The sequence below is a fragment of the Pangasianodon hypophthalmus genome, chromosome 1 (genome assembly GCF_027358585.1).
Source record: "Pangasianodon hypophthalmus isolate fPanHyp1 chromosome 1, fPanHyp1.pri, whole genome shotgun sequence".
Taxonomy (NCBI): Eukaryota; Metazoa; Chordata; class Actinopteri; order Siluriformes; family Pangasiidae; genus Pangasianodon; species Pangasianodon hypophthalmus.
Genome location: NC_069710.1, coordinates 1400317 through 1419458, shown reverse-complemented (window position 1 = coordinate 1419458; position 19142 = coordinate 1400317).

Here is a 19142-nt window from a genome sequence, read left to right as displayed (position 1 = left end):
GGTTTTACATGTATATGTGAAGCATCTTTCAGTGAAATTCGATTGAAATCTGTAAATTAGATTTTCTCCTTTTTTACTTTTGAGGATGCGCAGATTTTAAAATGCTACAACTTTAAATATGGTAGTGATAGACACAAATAAGACACCAATTTCAGTTTCTCAATTTCAATTGCACACACCAATTTTCATTATCACTAACAGTAATCCGGATGTAGATTTATATTTACATCCCTAATGAGCAAGCCAAAGGTCATGGTGGCAAGGAAAAACTCCCTGAGACAATAACAGGAAGAAACCTTGAGAGGAACCGGACTCAAAAGGGAACCTCTTTTTTATATTACACTTAGCGGTGGTTCATTGTTATCACTTTAACCCTTTCTAGCAGTACATATACACTGGAAATTAACTTATCAGACATTTTCAATCAGTATAAATGAATTACTTTATCACCGCCAGTCTGTTATCAGATTAGTCAGGATACTGTTGGGTTTCTGTGTATAGAGTATCGTGACTGTGTTTAGCTGCTGGTGAACAGGGCGATGGGAAATGGGAGGGGTGTGAGCCCCCTGCTGGGCAAACAATTCACACCTCTCCACAATGACATGTGGTACAGAGATAAAACAGGCAGCACAACTAAAGCCTGTTTTCGTAGTAAAAAGTTGTATACACCTGCCACAATAAAATTCTAACATTTAAACCTAGTAAATCCTAGTAAAACATGCAAATTCCTAAAGCCCTTTCATGAAAGCTACTTTCCTGTGAGCCATTAACCACATTAACCACTACTGTGGAGTGTGACATCTCAAATAAATTCAATATGAACACAAACACAACCAGGTGGAAATTCCATTTTTTTGGCCTCGGATCCTTGCTGAAAAAAACAGTAGAAACCCTTATAGAATTTGTAATGGTTTTAATGGTTATAATGGGGATTGTATTATTTCTAATGGTCCCTGTGGGTCTCTACTGGTAATTTGTTGCCTCCTATTGGTGACATGTTCTGTCTAGTGGATACCATTAAGGTATATTAAACTGATAATGGTAAAGGTTTTAATGGTTAGCTGATGGTTTGTACTGGTATTTGTAGTGGAAACCATTAGAATTTCTGCGATTGTTTTTTTTTCAGCAGGTGTAAAAGGTGTTAAAATCAGTGCACAGGATTTTGGATTGGATCTTGTGGTTTGGTGTTGGTATTACTGAGCTGCTTTTGGGTTGATTTTGTGCGCATACTTGGCAACCTCGCTCCTAGACCTCTGTATTGTTTGACTGGAAGCGCCAACCTAATGAAGGCATCCTCCCTTTTCTCACACCCAGGTTCCTGTATGTAATGGTACAGTCCTGTTTGCTTGGCAGGGTCTATATCTATACACACCCCCTCACTCGCAGTGTGCTAGCTCGCGACTGAGAGAGAGAGAGAGAGAGAGAGAGAGAGGTGAAATCATATCACACATCAGAGGCAGGTGGTCCTTTAACACCATGTCTGTCATCAGTGTGTGTGTGTTGTAGGGGACACGTAGCTCCTGAATACCTCCCTCACCGGTAAGCTGGTCTCCTGTCTCTTTTTCTTCGTTTCCCCAGGATGTTTCAGTGCTAGCTTGCTTTAATTAGGCCTGCGCTCTGTATTCCGACATATTACACACCATTACACGACACGGGCTCAACGGATTGCAGAATGATACCAAACACAGCCGTTATGTAAGAGATCGAGTACAGCCTGCTGGTCAGTTCTGCCCTGACAGCCTGGGGCATTTAAATAGACTACTGCTCTTGCATCGTCTTATACAGGTCTATTTATATTAATAACAGACAAGTAGAAGTCGTGTAATAATGCACTATACTGTAAGCAGATAATAAGATACATTAATAACATTAATAACGAGTAAAAGTCGTGTAATAATGCACTATACTGTAAACTGTAAGCAGATAATAAGATACATTAATAACATTAATAACAAGAAGAAGTCGTGTAATAATGGACTACACTGTAAGCAGACAATAAGATACAATAACATTAATAACAAATAAAAGTTGTGTAATAATGCACTATACTGTAAACTGTAAGCAGTCAATAATAGATACAATAACATTAATAACAAATAAAAGTCGTGTAATAATGGACTCTACTGTAAGCAGATAATAAGATACATTAATAACATTAATAACGAGTAAAAGTCGTGTAATAATGCACTATACTGTAAACTGTAAACAGACAATAATAGAGACAATAACATTAATAACAAGTAAAACTCGTGTACTGTAATAAGATACAATAACATTAATAACAAATAAAAGTTGTGTAATAATGCACTATACTGTAAGCAGATAATAAGATACATTAATAACATTAATAACGAGTAGAAGTCGTGTAATAATGCACTATACTGTAAACTGCAAACAGATAATAAGATACAATAACATTAATAACAAGTAAAATTTGTGTAATAATGGACTCTACTGTAAACTGTAAGCAGATAATAAGATACAATAACATTAATAACAAGAAGAAGTCGTGTAATAATGGACTACACTGTAAGCAGATAATAAGATACATTAATAACATTAATAACAAGAAGAAGTCGTGTAATAATGGACTATACTGTAAGCAGATAATAAGATACAATAACATTAATAACAAGTAAAAGTCGTGTAATAATGGACTATACTGTAAACTGTAAACAGACAATAATAGATACAATAACATTAATAACAAGTAAAAGTCGTGTAATAATGGACTCTACTGTAAGCAGATAATAACAGATACAGTAACGTTAATAACAAGTAAAAGTCGTGTAGTAATGGACTATAAGTGTATAAGACTGAATATCTCTAGTTATTCTGTGTTACTCCACCACAATCAGAAAACAAAATGCACTTGTGATCCTAACAAAAGCGATGTTATTTTGTACTAAAATTGTTTCCAATGTGAACAGATCAGAACTGAGAAACGCCGCTGGCCGTGTGTTTTGAACAAGGCTGAGGTCTTCTACTGCTTCACACACTGCATACTTTTTAGGTGTTGTATTACATTAATACTAAAAGCCAACCAACACAAATCTGAAATGACTTTTTACTCTGTTGTATTTGATGTACTAATGGCGGTCAGCTTTCAGGCAATTTAATCAGTTTCTCTTCTAAGGAATTTGTTGGACACAGACATTGTAACACTGTTACATGAATAGGGCAAGTATGAAAAATCAGAGTACAAAATACAAAATGTACAGTTTGTACTGATTGTACTGATAGTATTGTAAGAATAAAATACTTAGAAAAAAGGAGCGTACACCTCACAGCACTTAATAGCTTGTACAGGACTCAGCAAGCTTAGTATATTAAATATCTAATAATAGTAACACTTGAGTAAATGAATACATGCTTTGCCTGTGGTGCAGTGCTGTACTCCAGTGATTGAAGTACCTCTGCTTTCAGTGTCGCTACCAGTTAAGGGACATACGTTATTAAGATTGTGTGCTGTCCTTGATTGATGATTGATAATGAAAGGAAGGCCACAGTGGATTTGTGATGGTCAAGCGAGGACACTTGAAGAGATCTGGCTCCTGAGGCCTCTGTGCTCTGTGTTTACTTCCACCGTGTCATCTAGGGTTTGTCACATCCCTTACATCTTATGCAACACACTCCCTGAGCCTGTGTGGACACACTCTGACACAGATGATGAGCATCAAGTGTTTTTGCTCGTTAAGCAGAGAATGATAGATCTCAATGAAACAAAAACACTCTCAGTGTGTTGTAAGAGCAGATACTATCCATTGTTATTTCTGAGCCCTTTCAAGGCATGGCCCAGCATCTGTACCTGACATCTGTGTTTATCTAAGTGATGGAGACTAATCTTTCTGTAGCCTGTATGTGTGTTGTCTTGGAAAACCCTTCACATGTTGAAATTTTGATATTTTCTACTATACACTGTTCTAAAAACTCCAGGCATCTCTAAACTGAAATATCATTCTCTTTTGCTTGTATCTCAATCACAAGTCAAGTTATAGCATTTTAAATTTTGATTACCTGCAAAAGTGGAAAAGGAGAAAGTGGCATTTAAAGATTTAATTCCGACTGTCAGGATCATTGCAGACAATTTGACAGTCGGGATCTGATTATAAACTGAATTGCTTAGCCTTATGTCCATTTCACTATGGCATGTAGCTATCCAACAACTGGCTCAAAGCATGACGTTGAAGTATGAGGAAATCACATTTAGCTATGAAGGATTTAGACATCATTAACCAGACTGACTGTTTTTACCACCTCGCTCCTTACACATGATCTAAACATGAACTTTGCAAGAGGATAGCCAGGGAAAAGTTAGAAAGTAAATAAATACATTTTATTTACATAATTATGGTAAAATATATGTATGGTTTCTTAAAGTCGAGATGTCAAAATATATCATAGGCAGGAAAAAAAATTAGCCGAAACCCTGTTTTCTCTCTTTTCTGGATATTTTTAGCCACAGCGATATCCGTTGGGTTTTTCCACTCCACCTTACATTTTTTTTTGTCGAAACAGATATCTGTTATATGTGTATTAAGTGTCCTTTGGCTGATATGACAGATGTATGCTCTATAAGGTAGGTGAACATATATATGAATATATTTGTATAGAGTTTTTTCTAAGATTGCTATATTATATTGGCGCATCGTTTAGCTTCACCTTTGTCACAATTTACTGTTTAGACATTACAAAGAAATAAGACATTAGGCATGACATAAGGGAGCCAGTTTAGCGTACTCCAGCTTGTGGATTGGGCATTATACCCTTTAGCGTTCTGACAAACATGCTGTGCATGATATAAGTGATGGATATAATTTTTTTGTATGAGGTGTGGGTGACACAGTGGTGCAACAGGTAGCATTGTCACTTCTCAGTTCCAGGGTTCTGGGTCCAATCCTGTCTGTACAGAGGTCACTGTTGGTTCACTAAAATGGAGAAGTGGTGGCTCAGTAGTTAATGCTTTGGGCTACTGATCAGAAAGTTGTGAGTTCAAATCCGAGCACCACCAAGCTGCCACTGCTGAGTCCTTGAGCAAGACTCTTAACGCTCAGTTGTAACTCACTTTTGGCCAAAAGCATCCACCAAATGAGTAACAGTAAATGTAAATGTCAAAGTTTGACAATGTGGGTTTTCTCCAGGTTCTCTAATTTCCTCCCAATAACATGCCGATAGGTGGACTGGCTACACAGAATTGCCCCTAGGCCCCTGTGAGTGTGTGTGAATATGTGTGCATGGTAGACAAACATATCACGCTTTTATAAAGGATTCCTCTTATGCTATATTCTAAATAGAGTGTACCATCATGATAGTGGAACCCAAAATACCGAGGTTATACTGATAATCTGTCAGTGTGTGATTCCTACAGGTCAGGGTTTCTTCACATACAGCATATATAAGGCTGATACAAAAATACATTTATCAGTTCACATAGTTTTCTTCAGGTTTTACAAGAAACACTCTTTTCAGCAGTCAGTCATGACAACCTGCCTCCAGAAACATATTCTCTCAGGGGTTGTTACTCAGCGGAGCAGTACATTCACACACATGGGGAAGTCATAGTGCTGGTTGTTATCAGACGAGCTCAGTTTGAGCTGGGTCCTGTTCAGGGAAGAATCCGAATTTAATAGCATGCGTTTTGGGAATGTTTAAATATTATACTGCAGATAGTAGCATACTTGTAATATGTATTTGTAATGTTGCATCTAGGTTACGACATTGCAATGGTTTGGTAATAACATATTCACCTAACACAGCCTCTGTCTCTTGTGGTTTCAGGACGGTCCCTACAGAGTGTTTCCCTTTGTGTTAACTCATTGTAACTTTCTAGCTATTTGGGAACAATAAAGTCCATGAAGCCAATATTTTCATAATTAAATGATTACTTTCGTTAGAACATCAAGTGCAATTCAACCAGTGGGACGTACTTTTCAGAATGAAAATCAATGAATAACAGGATTATGAGGTGGAATACAAGACTTTGCTCACCTACTGTAGTTTAGTAAACACTTAATATAGACTAACACATAGGATGAGAAAAATATTTGTTAGTTTTTGATGTATAATCTGTGTGCCTTATAGTTTATTGCTGACAATATTCTAGTTTTTTTTTTTTACTTGACTCACCAGTATATCATCTCAGATACTCTGATTACTTGCCCATTTATCAATCGTACTTTAATCTTTTTTCTTTACCTTAATTTTTAGTCAGGAGCAGCTGTGCTTGTTTTAGTGCTGGTTTATGGATACCTCTGTTTGCATAGGACAGACACGCCTGGTATACATTTCTAACAATTTAAGGGTAAATCATATCTTTTTGATGTACTAGAGGAAAGGAAGGAATTATGAGGAGTCTCAGTCTCTTCTACAGAGCAGGGGATGCACTCTGCAACATCGTCTGCTCCATAATCCTCCAGCTTCATACAAAATGGATTAGAAAGCTTCCTGAATCACAGCAAGACAGCAGGCAGGCTGGAGGAAAAGAGATTTTGGGAGGAGAAACAGAAATGAGAATAGAAAAAGCCATGATGATGAGGGCAAATGTTAATTGTGCTAGTACTGAATTATTCATCATGTGATACAGTGACCTGATAAATGAATGTATTAAAAGTATATGGGGAAGTGGCACAAAGCAAGGGTTTAACCTGAAAAGAGGTAGTTTAGGACGTACTGTTAATTCTGTTCAAACACTTGATTTGCCGTTAGTTTTACTAAAGAAGACGTTCACGTTCGTATTTCAAAGTCAGTTTTTTTTCATTTATGTAATCAGTGTGTGCAATCTGACTATATTGGAAGAGGTTATAAGTTTTAAGTTATGAATTTTACATGAAATTCATATTAACGGATGAGGGAGCACTAGTGGAAGATGTAAACATGTTAGAGTTTAACTAACAGAAATAGAAACCCGAATTAATGAAAAGAGAATATAGACATAGAATATAGACAGAATATAGAAAAGAGAATATATCTATAGAGAACAGATATACAGTTTGTGTACTAGTCAATATATTATATACTGTACTCTACTGAAACCTCATAGACTGTAGTTAATGTTCGGTTATAATCGTACAGGGATGAAACTGCAGGAAAGGTCAGAGAGAAAGAAGGGAAGGAATGATGATGTGAGAGCTGTTGATGAGATGGACACACACACACCTCATATTGCATATTTTGTAATTGGCACTGTCTAAACGTAGTGAAAGAGATTTAGTGATGCACCTTATTAAAAATGCTTATATAGTGTATGAAGAAGATACCGATTGGTCCATATGGTAGGTATGGATACAAATACTAATTCTTATAGGGGCTTTTTTATATAGCTCAACTTCCTAAATAGCTCTTACATGACAGGGGCAAGGAAGAATTTTATCTCACAATTAAATCTCACAATACTTAATCCTCTTTCTCCATAGTTTCCAGTTTTGTGCAAAACAAAAAGCTTAGTCCTTAAGGACTCCAAGACGGTACACGTTTTTCCCCTCTAAGCCGCCTCACCCACCTGAACCAAGTAAATACCAGATACAGCTTTGGTGGCCACATCTACCAATCAGCACTAACATGTCAACCATGCATTATTAATGGAATGAAGCATAAATTTAGACTGTCTGACCCCTGTATTGGGAAACACTGGAATAACATGATTAACTGAGCAATTAATTATAAATTATTACAACGTTCTATTTATGTTTGCCTTCACCCAATGTCCATGTTTGGTTTTAGTGAGTATTTGGTTGCTGTTTCTGGCTGCACCTTAGGATGAGAGTGTACTAAGTGAACCATGAACATATTACACAGTGTCTGGGATTTATTTTTGATGACTGCACTGGGAAAGCAGTGATTATTTTAATGACCTGTAGCAGAAACAGGGCACACAGACTGTAGTCCAGACATTTCTGCTAAAACGACAAAAATAAAACACAGCCAATGGAGAAAATGGAATCAAACTGCAACCTGGGAGCAATTTGTCAAAAGAGATTACCTGTTGCCATGCAGTAGCTGATAGGTGATTCCATGTTGTTGCCATGGTTACTGCTGGCTGACAGAGACAGAAAGCAGAGGGTGATTAGATACATTAAGCTACGTTATACTATATTATAAAAGACCTGTTTAGTGAGCTGCGTTATGCAATATTTTAATAGGACCTTATCCTAGGCCTGTTTAAACAGGGAAAGACATTAGCATGGGTCAAGCAAAAAAGGAATGCTACTGTATGTGACAGGATGTGTAACAATTCAAGTGCTCTGTCTCCCTCTGGTGACTGGCTAGGTGTGCTGATTACTGTGACTGGGATAAACACAGGAAAATGTGCCATGTACTGGCAATGCATTTTGTCCTTGTAATATTTCTGTAATGATTTTCTTCTGTTCTCTCTCTCTCTCTCTCTCTCTCTCTCTCTGTGTTAGAGATGACAGAGCTGGAGCCAGTGTTGGACTTCGCCTCATCAGGCCGATCTGGCCGCCGCAATGCACTGCCTGATATCTTGGGTTCTCCTGCTGGAGTCCCCCCTGACCTGTCACTCAAACTGGCTGAACTGTCCCTCACTGGTAATATCAATGAATCTAAAGCAAGAGATAAATAAGTAGTAACACTATCAGCGTTGTAGTCACCTATCTTTCTTTCAGTTTTTGCAGTAGTGTTTTTTTTGTCATATCCATTTGCAAAAGACTAGTAGCTTTGAGGTTAAACATAAAGGGACATGTACTGTATATTTTAATTTAAAGCTGATTTCTTCTTGCTGATTTCTTCTTGCAAAAACTAATTTAAAATTTTTCAGCACCCTTACAATAAATATTTTATGATGCCTGCTCTGGAGAGAATAACATCACCGAGGCCGTTCCTGTAATGTAACAAAGCTGAAGCACTTGTTTCACTCCTCCATGCAGAATATTTAAGCTCATTTATATTCTTTTGTGTGTGTGGTCTTATTCTGCTACCAGAACATTTTTCTTTTTTCTAGAAATAAATGCTTAAAATAGTACACCTCTCCCATTCTATTCCTTTTTCTCTTTCTAAGATGGGCCAGCAGGAGCTCAGTCTCCCAGCACGGATGAGCCGCCTACACCCACAGAGAGTCCAGAGGGAAAGGAGGGCTCATAGACGAGAGCAGTGTGTGTCAAGCCTTTAGCTCAGAGATGGAGCTGTGGCATCACTGCTGTCCTCCCTGCACGAATGCAGATTTCTTCCACTGGGCTTAAGAGTCTTCAGACTGTTACGGCATGGAAAGTAAGCAGTGGACAGGAGAAAGGACGTGAAAACCAGGTCTTGTAGGGGACAGTGCAATGAGTATGTCCAAAGATAGGAGCTGAACTTTGAAAGAGGGCAAACTCCAAAGAGCAACTCTGAAATTTTACCAATAGACACACCAAATCACGGGAGGACACCACTAACGAGTGCTTTAATGAATTTTACCTGTTGTTTGACCTGATGCTGTTCTTTTATGAGTTTTGTATATTCCAACACCTATTGTGAAGAGTGGATTTGTATTGTGTGATAGTAGTGTACATAAAAAAATCAGCTTGAAAAGAGATTTCATATGTCTTTGTTATAATGTGTATGTTTATGAAAGAGAGGCAGAAAGTATGTGTGTGTGTGTGTGTGTGTATATGTGTGTGTTTCAGAGAGAGAGAGAGAGAGAGAGAGAGAGAGAGAGAGAGAGATAGTAAAACACACACATCAGAGCATTATGTAGCATTATCCTGTATCCAGCATTCTAAAGCCATGAAATTCACAAAATGTTAAAAAAAAAAAATCACTTGTCAGTTAATAAATGAACTAAATCCAGCACTACATTGATAATCTTCTATGCATAAAGTCAAGACACTGAGCCAATTAGATTAGGTAATGTACTGTAAAACACTTCAGAGGCTCAGATTGCTTGCCAGACGTCGATTAGGAAAAAATTAGTAAAGGTACTTAACACACTAGCCAATAAAGTTGGCTTATAGTATTATCAATTCTCCATCTTCCTGTTATCGAGTTTAAAAACTGTTTAATGACTTTTACTATTAACACAGGGAAATGCAGTAAGCCAGCAACTGTTCAGCAACGAGGGGAAAAGATCTTTTTCTCTATACTCTTTCTCTGCTTGAGAGTTATTGTGTTCATATTTTGTGAGTATTCCTATTTTTTATGTCAAATTCAAGTTTGATTATTTAAGCAATTCAATCTGTCTCGGCTTTATCAAAGCCATAGTCTTTTTGTGGTATGCCATATTAACAATGTTCAGGGGGTATATTCCTGGTTTTGAAAGAAGAACATGTCACTGATAAGACTGTTGATGTTAATCATGATGTATTATGGATATTATCCATTTCCTCCCTTTATAATTGTCCTAAGAATTTTGCAGTGCTGTCTTACTTACAGTATACAATAAATTGTTAAATGTATGTGTATAAAAATATTATCAATGCCAACTGGATATACACATTATTTTTAAAATGGCAATAACCCACATTACGATAAATGTGAGTGTAAGTGGAAGTGCACATCAATAAAGCCATAGAGTATGTGGATTATATTGTATTCTGTTCAGTAACACTAAGATGCCAATCTGTCAAACATGACAATGTCAACATCAACATCAGTAAAGTTTAGTGTTTATTATAAATGCAGTATATCATGCACATACTGGATATATCTTATCCACTGCTTCTTCTAAAACAATGTGTGTTGTTTATAAGATATGATTTAGTTGTGTTGACGCTCTGCTCTGACACACTGGATTAGAAATGAAAAAACTATGAGATTAAAACAGATTAATACCAATTTTAATTCAAGGCTTTTTGTTTTTATAAGACTGACTTATAGACATTGTTTATTTTCAAATCCATTGTGCTGGAAAAACGTCACTATCTAATTACTTATGAACAGAACTGTAATACTGCCGTGTTGTGGCAGTATGGAGTAAAAGGAGGAATCCTCCCTGAAAAAATTTAATCTTAATAATTAAAATTTGTGATCTTCAGTGTATAATTAACTTGTGATCTATTTTTTAAAGAAATTCTGAGTTCTAGTAGTTAAACATTGTTTAATAATTTCCTATATTACCCACAATATCATTCAACTTCCTTCTGATAGCAGTGCCAGAAGGATGTAGTCCTAGCTTCATCTCTACCTGAAGAGACTGATGCAGCAGCGCTTTAATCTTTTAGTCTGTGAAGCTCTCTGTCCTCATCTGTGCACTCTGCTCACACTGATCAAGTTCCACAGCTTCAACATTCATGCTAATACTGCCATCAACGCCGTTGTGCATGTCATCTCGTAGATCACTAACTATGTGCGCCGGGTCTCTGCTGTAACTCAGTGCAACTGCATCATGTATCTGCATTTGCTGTCTCCTCTACTTCTACGCTGAATTTCACATTAATATGACATTGAACTTCTCTGGAAAATGTGAAGTAAAGAAGCTCTTGCCCTTGTTTAGGAGCCTACAGAGAAATCTGATTATCTGTTAAGTTTCAGATGTTTGAAATTGTTTCCGCTGTAAAACACCATCGTACATGTGCCAGTGTACCTCAGCATAGCAGGCACCTGCTAATTTCTCAGAGCAGTACCAAAAATACAGCACTACCCAACAAATAAGCACCAGAATTGTTAAGCGTATCACAATTACTTCAACATAAATATATTTAATATGTTTCAGAGTGGAGTTTTCCTTAAGGACAATGATCGCCTTAGGATATGGTTTATGTTTCTATTAAATCTTACCACCAGATGGAGCTAAGAGTCCCAGCAATGTAGCTTTTTTACTTTCCAACCCAAGACAAAGAAAAGACAATAATGAAGTGGATCTCTACTAAATGGATTATATAGGCTATGCTTTATCCATAACAGCAACCTCACAATGTCTTAAAATAGTTTCAATCTAGTTTCTCATTCATTCATTCATTCATTCATTCACCTAGTCTTCACTCACTCACTTTCAGTAACTGCTTTATCCTGGTCAGGGTTGCTGTGGGTCCGGAGCCTGTCCCAGAAACACTGGGCATGAGGTGGGAATACACCCTGGATGAGAAGTACATGCTAACATTCTCTCACTCATTCACACCTAGAGACAATTTAATCACAGCCAGTCCACCTATCAGCATGTTTTGGGGAGGTGGAAGGAAACCAGAGAAGCTTGAGTAAACCAACAAGGACATGGGAGATAATGTGAAACTCCACACAGGCAGAAACTCGAGGATCAAACCGGGGACCCTGAAACTGTGAGGCAGCAGTGCTACTAGTCTTGTTTACTGTAATATGGTGAAAAACAGGAGAGATGAATTATAACAGCACACTGATATTTGGTGCCATTTACCTTTTTTAAAGTTCTTTTCCTGATGACAGATCTGAAGACCGGCATGTTCATCATTCTGTTAAAGTCCTTCACCCATTTTCTCAGGCTGTTTGCTCCTGTTTAACATGCATGGCCATGTGTGTCATATCTCAAGTTCTACAGCTAGTTCACAGTTTTTAACACTCTGTAGCATGAAATACTTATTAATACATATTTTTCACATTCCGGACTTACAGATTCATTTCTTTTTCATTTATTTTCAGTCCTCATTCATTTTTTAAACCAACTCCCATTAAACGTGTGTTTCCTTTTCACAGAACAATTTGTTACGCCTCCATCTGTCACACTGACTTGGTAAGATTAGAGGGACTTTAATCATGTTAAGACCAATTCTTTAACATCTGCTCAGCTCACCTTCATACCCTAGTTTTCAACTCCCCAGAAAACTGCACTGCTTTGGCCGGCTTTGATCAAATACTCTGTGTTCTTTATGTGACTCTTATTCACAAATAGGAGCATAATTCATGGCACTGTCAAGCATATGCTTCCTGTACTCAGTTTCTCATTGTTATCTGAATCTGCATTCAATTCCAAGCAAACTCCTAACTGTTTCCCTCCTGCCTTGCCCATATTCTGCAACTTCCAATTCAAGCTGCCTGTGTAGTATTATAATGAAACTTGACCTCCTGTTCCAGCTGGACTGCAGGCAGCCAGGAACTCAGGCTGCTTGCATCCATCACATCACAACAATGCACAAAGAAACTTGAACCAAACTGCACTGTATTTATCTTAATGTGGATTCTTAAAGATTCCCAGAATCATATTTTAAAATGTTCTATTTCTTGATACCTCCTTGTTCTTTATTAATAAATTATTAGAAAAGCATCGGTTGTACTGGACCCTGTGTAAGATTTATTTGACTGCTCTGGAAAGGCCCTGCTGCCTCTGAAACAATCCTGACTGTTTAACAGACACATCATGCATTGTTTTTTTTTTTTTCTCCATCATGGTAAAAAAAGTTGCTTGAACTTCATAACTAATCAGTTGACTTGATATATAATACAGATGAGATATGCTTTATTGTGGATCAGCTACATGGACATGTCTGTAAAAACAAAGCAGCTACACAGCAGCTCCACATCTCCTACCATACAGTATTACCTACTAGGCTAATACATTACCAATATCTTTTGCTCAGACTTGGGACCAAATATTTGTGAAACATAATGAAAATAAACGCCTAATAAAAAGCCTAATTAGCTAAACTTTAGGAAATCTAGCTACCTAGCTAAGTCGCAAGGCTAATCCTAAATGGCTTCCTCTTGGCCTCATAGTGTAATGACTGTTTGATAATAATACCTGCTAGCTAGCATTAACCTACCAGATGACACGCCACCAAATTACTAATTTTAATTTGCTGTATTCTGATGTATGCCTTGTGATAAATGCACTTACTAGAGTATTGTTGTATATATCTCTATGAGGGAGCTGCTGCATGCTGGATACACAGTTGTAGCTGTGTGATGTTTTTTTTAGCCACCGCAGTGAATAACTTTCCTGTAGCCAACACACATCAGAGAAGGAGAAAGGTTTTGGGAAGCCAGTGGTAGATTCGTAAAGTGATATCTGGTGTTCCATTCAAGAGAGAAATCATAGAAAATGAATGCATTCGTGTTTGCGAAATTTAAAATGGGGAAATTTGAGTATAAAAACTGAAGCCTTTAGTCTTCACCCAAATGAGGATGGTTCCCTTTTGAGTCTGGTTCCTCTCAAGGTTTCTTCCTCATATCATCTAAGGGAGTTTTTCCTCTCCACAGTCGCCTCAGGCTTGCTCACTAGGGATAATTTTGTCTAACATCTAGGACTGTTTGCATGCTTTTTGTTTCTTATGTTCTGTAAAGCTGCTTTGAGACAATGTTCATTGTTAAAAGCGCTATACGAATTTAATTAAACTATTCAATTTTAATGGATGGAAATTCCTGTAGTAAAATTACACTAAAGCTAAAAAGTACAAAATGACTAATATTTGATTAAAACTTCTGTTTAGACTAAAACTAAATCCAAATTAGCTGTCAGAATTAACAGAGACATAATGCAACATTTAATAGCATTTTATAAACTGTGTAATTCAAGTGAATTTCTTTTTTCTCATTATAGGAAATCATAGAGCACCACAGAGCTCCATTTCAAACCCCAGAGCCCTCTAAATAAGATCAATAACAAATTCTGATTCATTTTCACATAACGATTTGAAATCCACTACTGCTCTAATCTAAAAATGAGGAATGTTTTCTGCCCCTTCACTCCATTCGACTGATGCTAGGCTTGCACAGCATGTTGCCATAGATACCGAGTACAGTGTCGGCCCAAATGTTTCCACCCAAAAGTCATAGTAGCATGTTTGGCCCTCCCCAAACCTCACACTCCAGGAAGGGAACTACTGATGCTATTGCCATAGTAACATGTTGCTGAGGAAACCATCGTCGATGAAACACATTGCTGAAAATACTTTTATCAGCGTTATGAAATCTTGAATATTTTATGCGGAAGAATGCCTTTAGCTAAACTATCTGCTATGGGTGAAAGATTTTACAGCATAATCATCAAGGAATAGCAGGAATCAGGAATGTAACGGTTGTATTAACAGTATCACAGCTGTGATATTTGCAGAAAGTCAGAGAGTGCATGGAGAGGGGCAGGGGAGTGGAGGCAGGAGGGTGGGTGATGCATGAAGCAAGGCTAAAAATATGAAAGCATCATCCTCACAGTAAGAAACTAGTCACTGTCTAGTCACACACATAAGGGAAACTACGTGGCCACATTTCATCAGTCAATATCTGCATCTCACATCAAAACATGGCTGGTCCAAGACCCTGAAGCGGTGAGCATGCGCTACAGCTCACTCAGATCTAACATGGCCATAAAAACCAGTAAGCCAACAACTTAATCTGATGGTTGACCTTTGGTGAGTGTCACCCGGTGGTTTCAGAACGCAATGAGTGTTGGCATGTGTAACATTATTTCAGAGCGCCATTATATTCAATGTTCCTGAAAGCTCAGCTCCACTGGGGCAGAAGTGCTGGCTGCCCCACAATGGTGTAGCAAATGATATGCATCGAGCCGTGCCAATAAAATGTAATTAGAATGGTGCTGGTGTGCTTCAGGAAAGGGAGGGGTGGGAGTGAGCAGTGCACACGGCATTTAACATGCCACTCGGCCAGCTTGCCTTCCACTGAGAGAGAAAGAGAGAGAGAGAGAGAGAGAGAGAGAGAGAGAGAGACCAAAACACAAGGGTCCTCAAACTTTTTTTGCAGCCAGATTCCCCTTTAAATGCAAAATAAATTTCACAGACCCCCTCAGCTGTGAACTTTAAACGAACACAGTCCAACATTAGGCTCATTATGTCTCAATGGTTCCAATAATATTTTGTCTATTTAAAACTATTTATTCCTGAACTTTCCATTGAAGTTCCGTTGAAGTAATATCTATAAGATATTACTTGTAGATGAATATAATAGCTTTGATAATGGTGGAGTGCATTTCCACACGGTAACAAAATAAAAAATATCACAGACCCCTGGAGGTCCCCAGACTCCACTTTGAGAACCACTGCCATAACAACTGATTCCTCTGAGTATCACCACAGTGAACTTCTTCTAATACAGTTATTATAATATGAGCTGTAATAGAAGTTAGAAATGACACAGATAGAAACTTTCACAGAGAAAAGACCTCACAGAACATGCAGTAGAAACAGAACATAAAAAAGACTGGAATCTCAGGAGTCCTCCTATAGTATAATAACAATAATACTAAAATAGTATAGCTTATGTAAAGCGAAAATTTTATTCAGAGTGTAAAACAGTGGTGTGTAGTGCTTGAGTATGGTGAGATGAGCCCCAAAATGTCTTATGCTGCAAAAAAAGCCCAATTAAAAATAGCAATTAGAGATCTGGAGGCTAAAATTTGCGGATTTGCAGAGCCCAAGCAGGACAACTCCTACAGCATGCCATCCAGAGTGCACAGAGATGTTTGATGGGAAATGGGGAAGAGGCATGATGTATCACTGATGATCTAATCCTGAAGATGATGATGATGATGATGATGATGATTACATTTATATATGATTAAACCTATAAAATCTGACTCCAGTTATTGTGATCCTGATTGATTTGAGACTGGACATGCTCGATCATCGATTTGTTGGTCAGTCACTGATGTTTTGATGGACAGAAAGCAAAAAACAAACAACAACAACAACAAAAAAAAAACCCAACAAAACAACGTGTCACCCTTATGGAAAAATCACATACATTTTACACGAGATCAAACACAAATATAATAGTGAGTCATATCTGATCACCTGTGAAAAACATATGAAGGTGTTATATCCTGCTCATACGAACTCAAGCAAATGCATGTGACATCGTTTGAGTAATACGTAATAAAGCCACACGTGAAAAACTACCATGTCGAAATAAATGAATTGTGTTTAAAAAAAAATCACATAAGAATAATGTCTGAATTATTTGTAAACAATCACATGTGTAGATGAATGAATTATGTGAAAATAAATTTATAATCTAAAACAATTACATGTGAAAATAAATCAATCCTGTGTAAATAAATCATGAAAATAAATTAAACATTTAAAAACTCATATGTGAAGCATGTGCAAAAAAAAAATCATGTATAAATAAATGAATCATCTGTAAAAAAAAAATCATGCGGTAAAATCCCACATGAATTACACGTGAAAATTCACATGTGAAAATACGTGAAACTAAAAATATTTCGACGTTGTGTAGAACCCAGTGACCCTTCTTGAGAGTCTGGTTAGAAAACATTTGGTGTCATTACTCACTGGGATGAAAGGCAAGGGGACAGATTTAACCGAAATGTCCCCCTCTCCTGTGAGCCACTGGGTGCTTATTCAGTCCGATTCAGCCCATTATAATCAGATCTTTTGTTTAGATGTTGGTGGGTTCCTCTGGCCGGGAGAGGCCTGGGCAGCTGATATCTGCCTCTCCATTGTACTGTTTGCACGAGGCTGCTGCCAGGATTACAACTTATACTGGCGCAACCGTCACTCTTTCAGTCCTCCCTCCAAGGAGACGCTGGTATTTTTCCACTTGAGTGCCGTTGAGAGATTCAAATAAAGCGCTGCAGCGAGAGAGAGGAAAGAAAGCATGGTAAGGGGATAATTATACACACTAGAGGCAAACAGGAAATGGCACTAACACTTAGTGAATATACCAAGCAAACTTGCACTTTTTAGCACCATTACAAGCAAATTATAATTTGCCTCCACCCACATTTTGCAGACTAGACAAGTCTAGACAGAGGTCACATATCAGTCTGGAAATTGTCTACATGAGTGTTGCTTCTGTTTACTGCAGAAGGAATGTGGATTTAATATATCATTGTAGTGTGCAGCTCTGTGGTGCAAATACAGATTAAAATACATGGTGATCATACAAAACCCATACCACGTTTTTAAAAAAACAGTGACTCTGTATTCTCTTACCAACATTTGTTGGCAAAAAATGCTGTAAAGTCATACGTGTGCTATCTGGCCAGACGCGGTGTTGAGATTAGCCAAGTCATGAATGTTTGCTAATGAGAATGAAAGTGTAAAGATGTATGTCGTGCCTGAATTAATTCCCTTTCCACTATATAGTGCACTATTTGAGATGCAGCCATTTTTTTGCGTCCATTTTGTTTAAATAAGACAAAAAAAAAAAAAAAACAGAAATGTCAAAGTCCTCTGTCCTGAAGACTCTCCTGTGGTGGAAAACTTACTAAAGTGCTGACACTTGATCAAGGATTCAAAGGATCCAGTGGATCCTCGAGAGACTCCATCAATAAACGTCATATAAACTCTTAATTGAAAGGTTCATGTTTATATTTATTTATTTATTTATTTGTTCATTTGTTCGTTAGTTTATTGTTGTTGTTGCTGTTGTTATGTCGAGCATCTGCCATACAAGTCCCTGTGAACTAGTTGTTGCTATAGATGTGCTATATACTCAATTTAAACCTGTGATTTGAGTTACAGCTGGCACTACTACAGAGCCGTGATGTTATAGAAAACTAATCAACACCTTCTTAACAATCAGATTCAAAAGAGCACTGTCACACATATTGCTTTACATCAGATCTTAGAATGCTTTCAGTGGTTTTGAACACAAAGAACAAATCCATTCGTACAGAACAGAACATATTTTGCTAATGAACTGTATGATGATATGACGTTCAGAATCACATGATCATGTTATGTAGGTCTTGCTCAGAATTATTGCTCCATCTCACATATAAATGAAGTACATGCTTCCAAGATAAACTCTGCTTCATATATGAGTCTGTATACAATTTAAAACTAATGGATGTTGGGGAGACTTTATAAATATAAATTATGTTTTGATGTTTTGATGGTAAACTCATGGTTTACACTACGTTAAAATTTCAATATCATCCCATGACCATAACACAGATTTTTTTTTTTTTTGGAGTGGTGAAGTGGAGTTTCTGACTTTTGCTGTTCTTTTTCCATGATTGTTCTTCATATGATGAAAACTGAGACATGCTTTTCCTAGGAACAATTGTCCTTAAAGAGTGGGAGAGAGAACGTTTTTAAGGAGAGAAGTAAGAAGAGGGAATGATGTATCATATAATGCAGCATGTACAGGACATGTGAATGTGTGTCATGCTTGGCAGGGTGGGGGAAGGGAACATTTCTTCTAAGGGAGGAAGAGAGGCTGCGTATTACATAACACCGTGATGTCACTCAGTATGATATCACCCAATGAACCAAATGAAGCTTCAAAGTGTACAAAGTGTTGAAGCGTCTATGTTAAATCTGCTT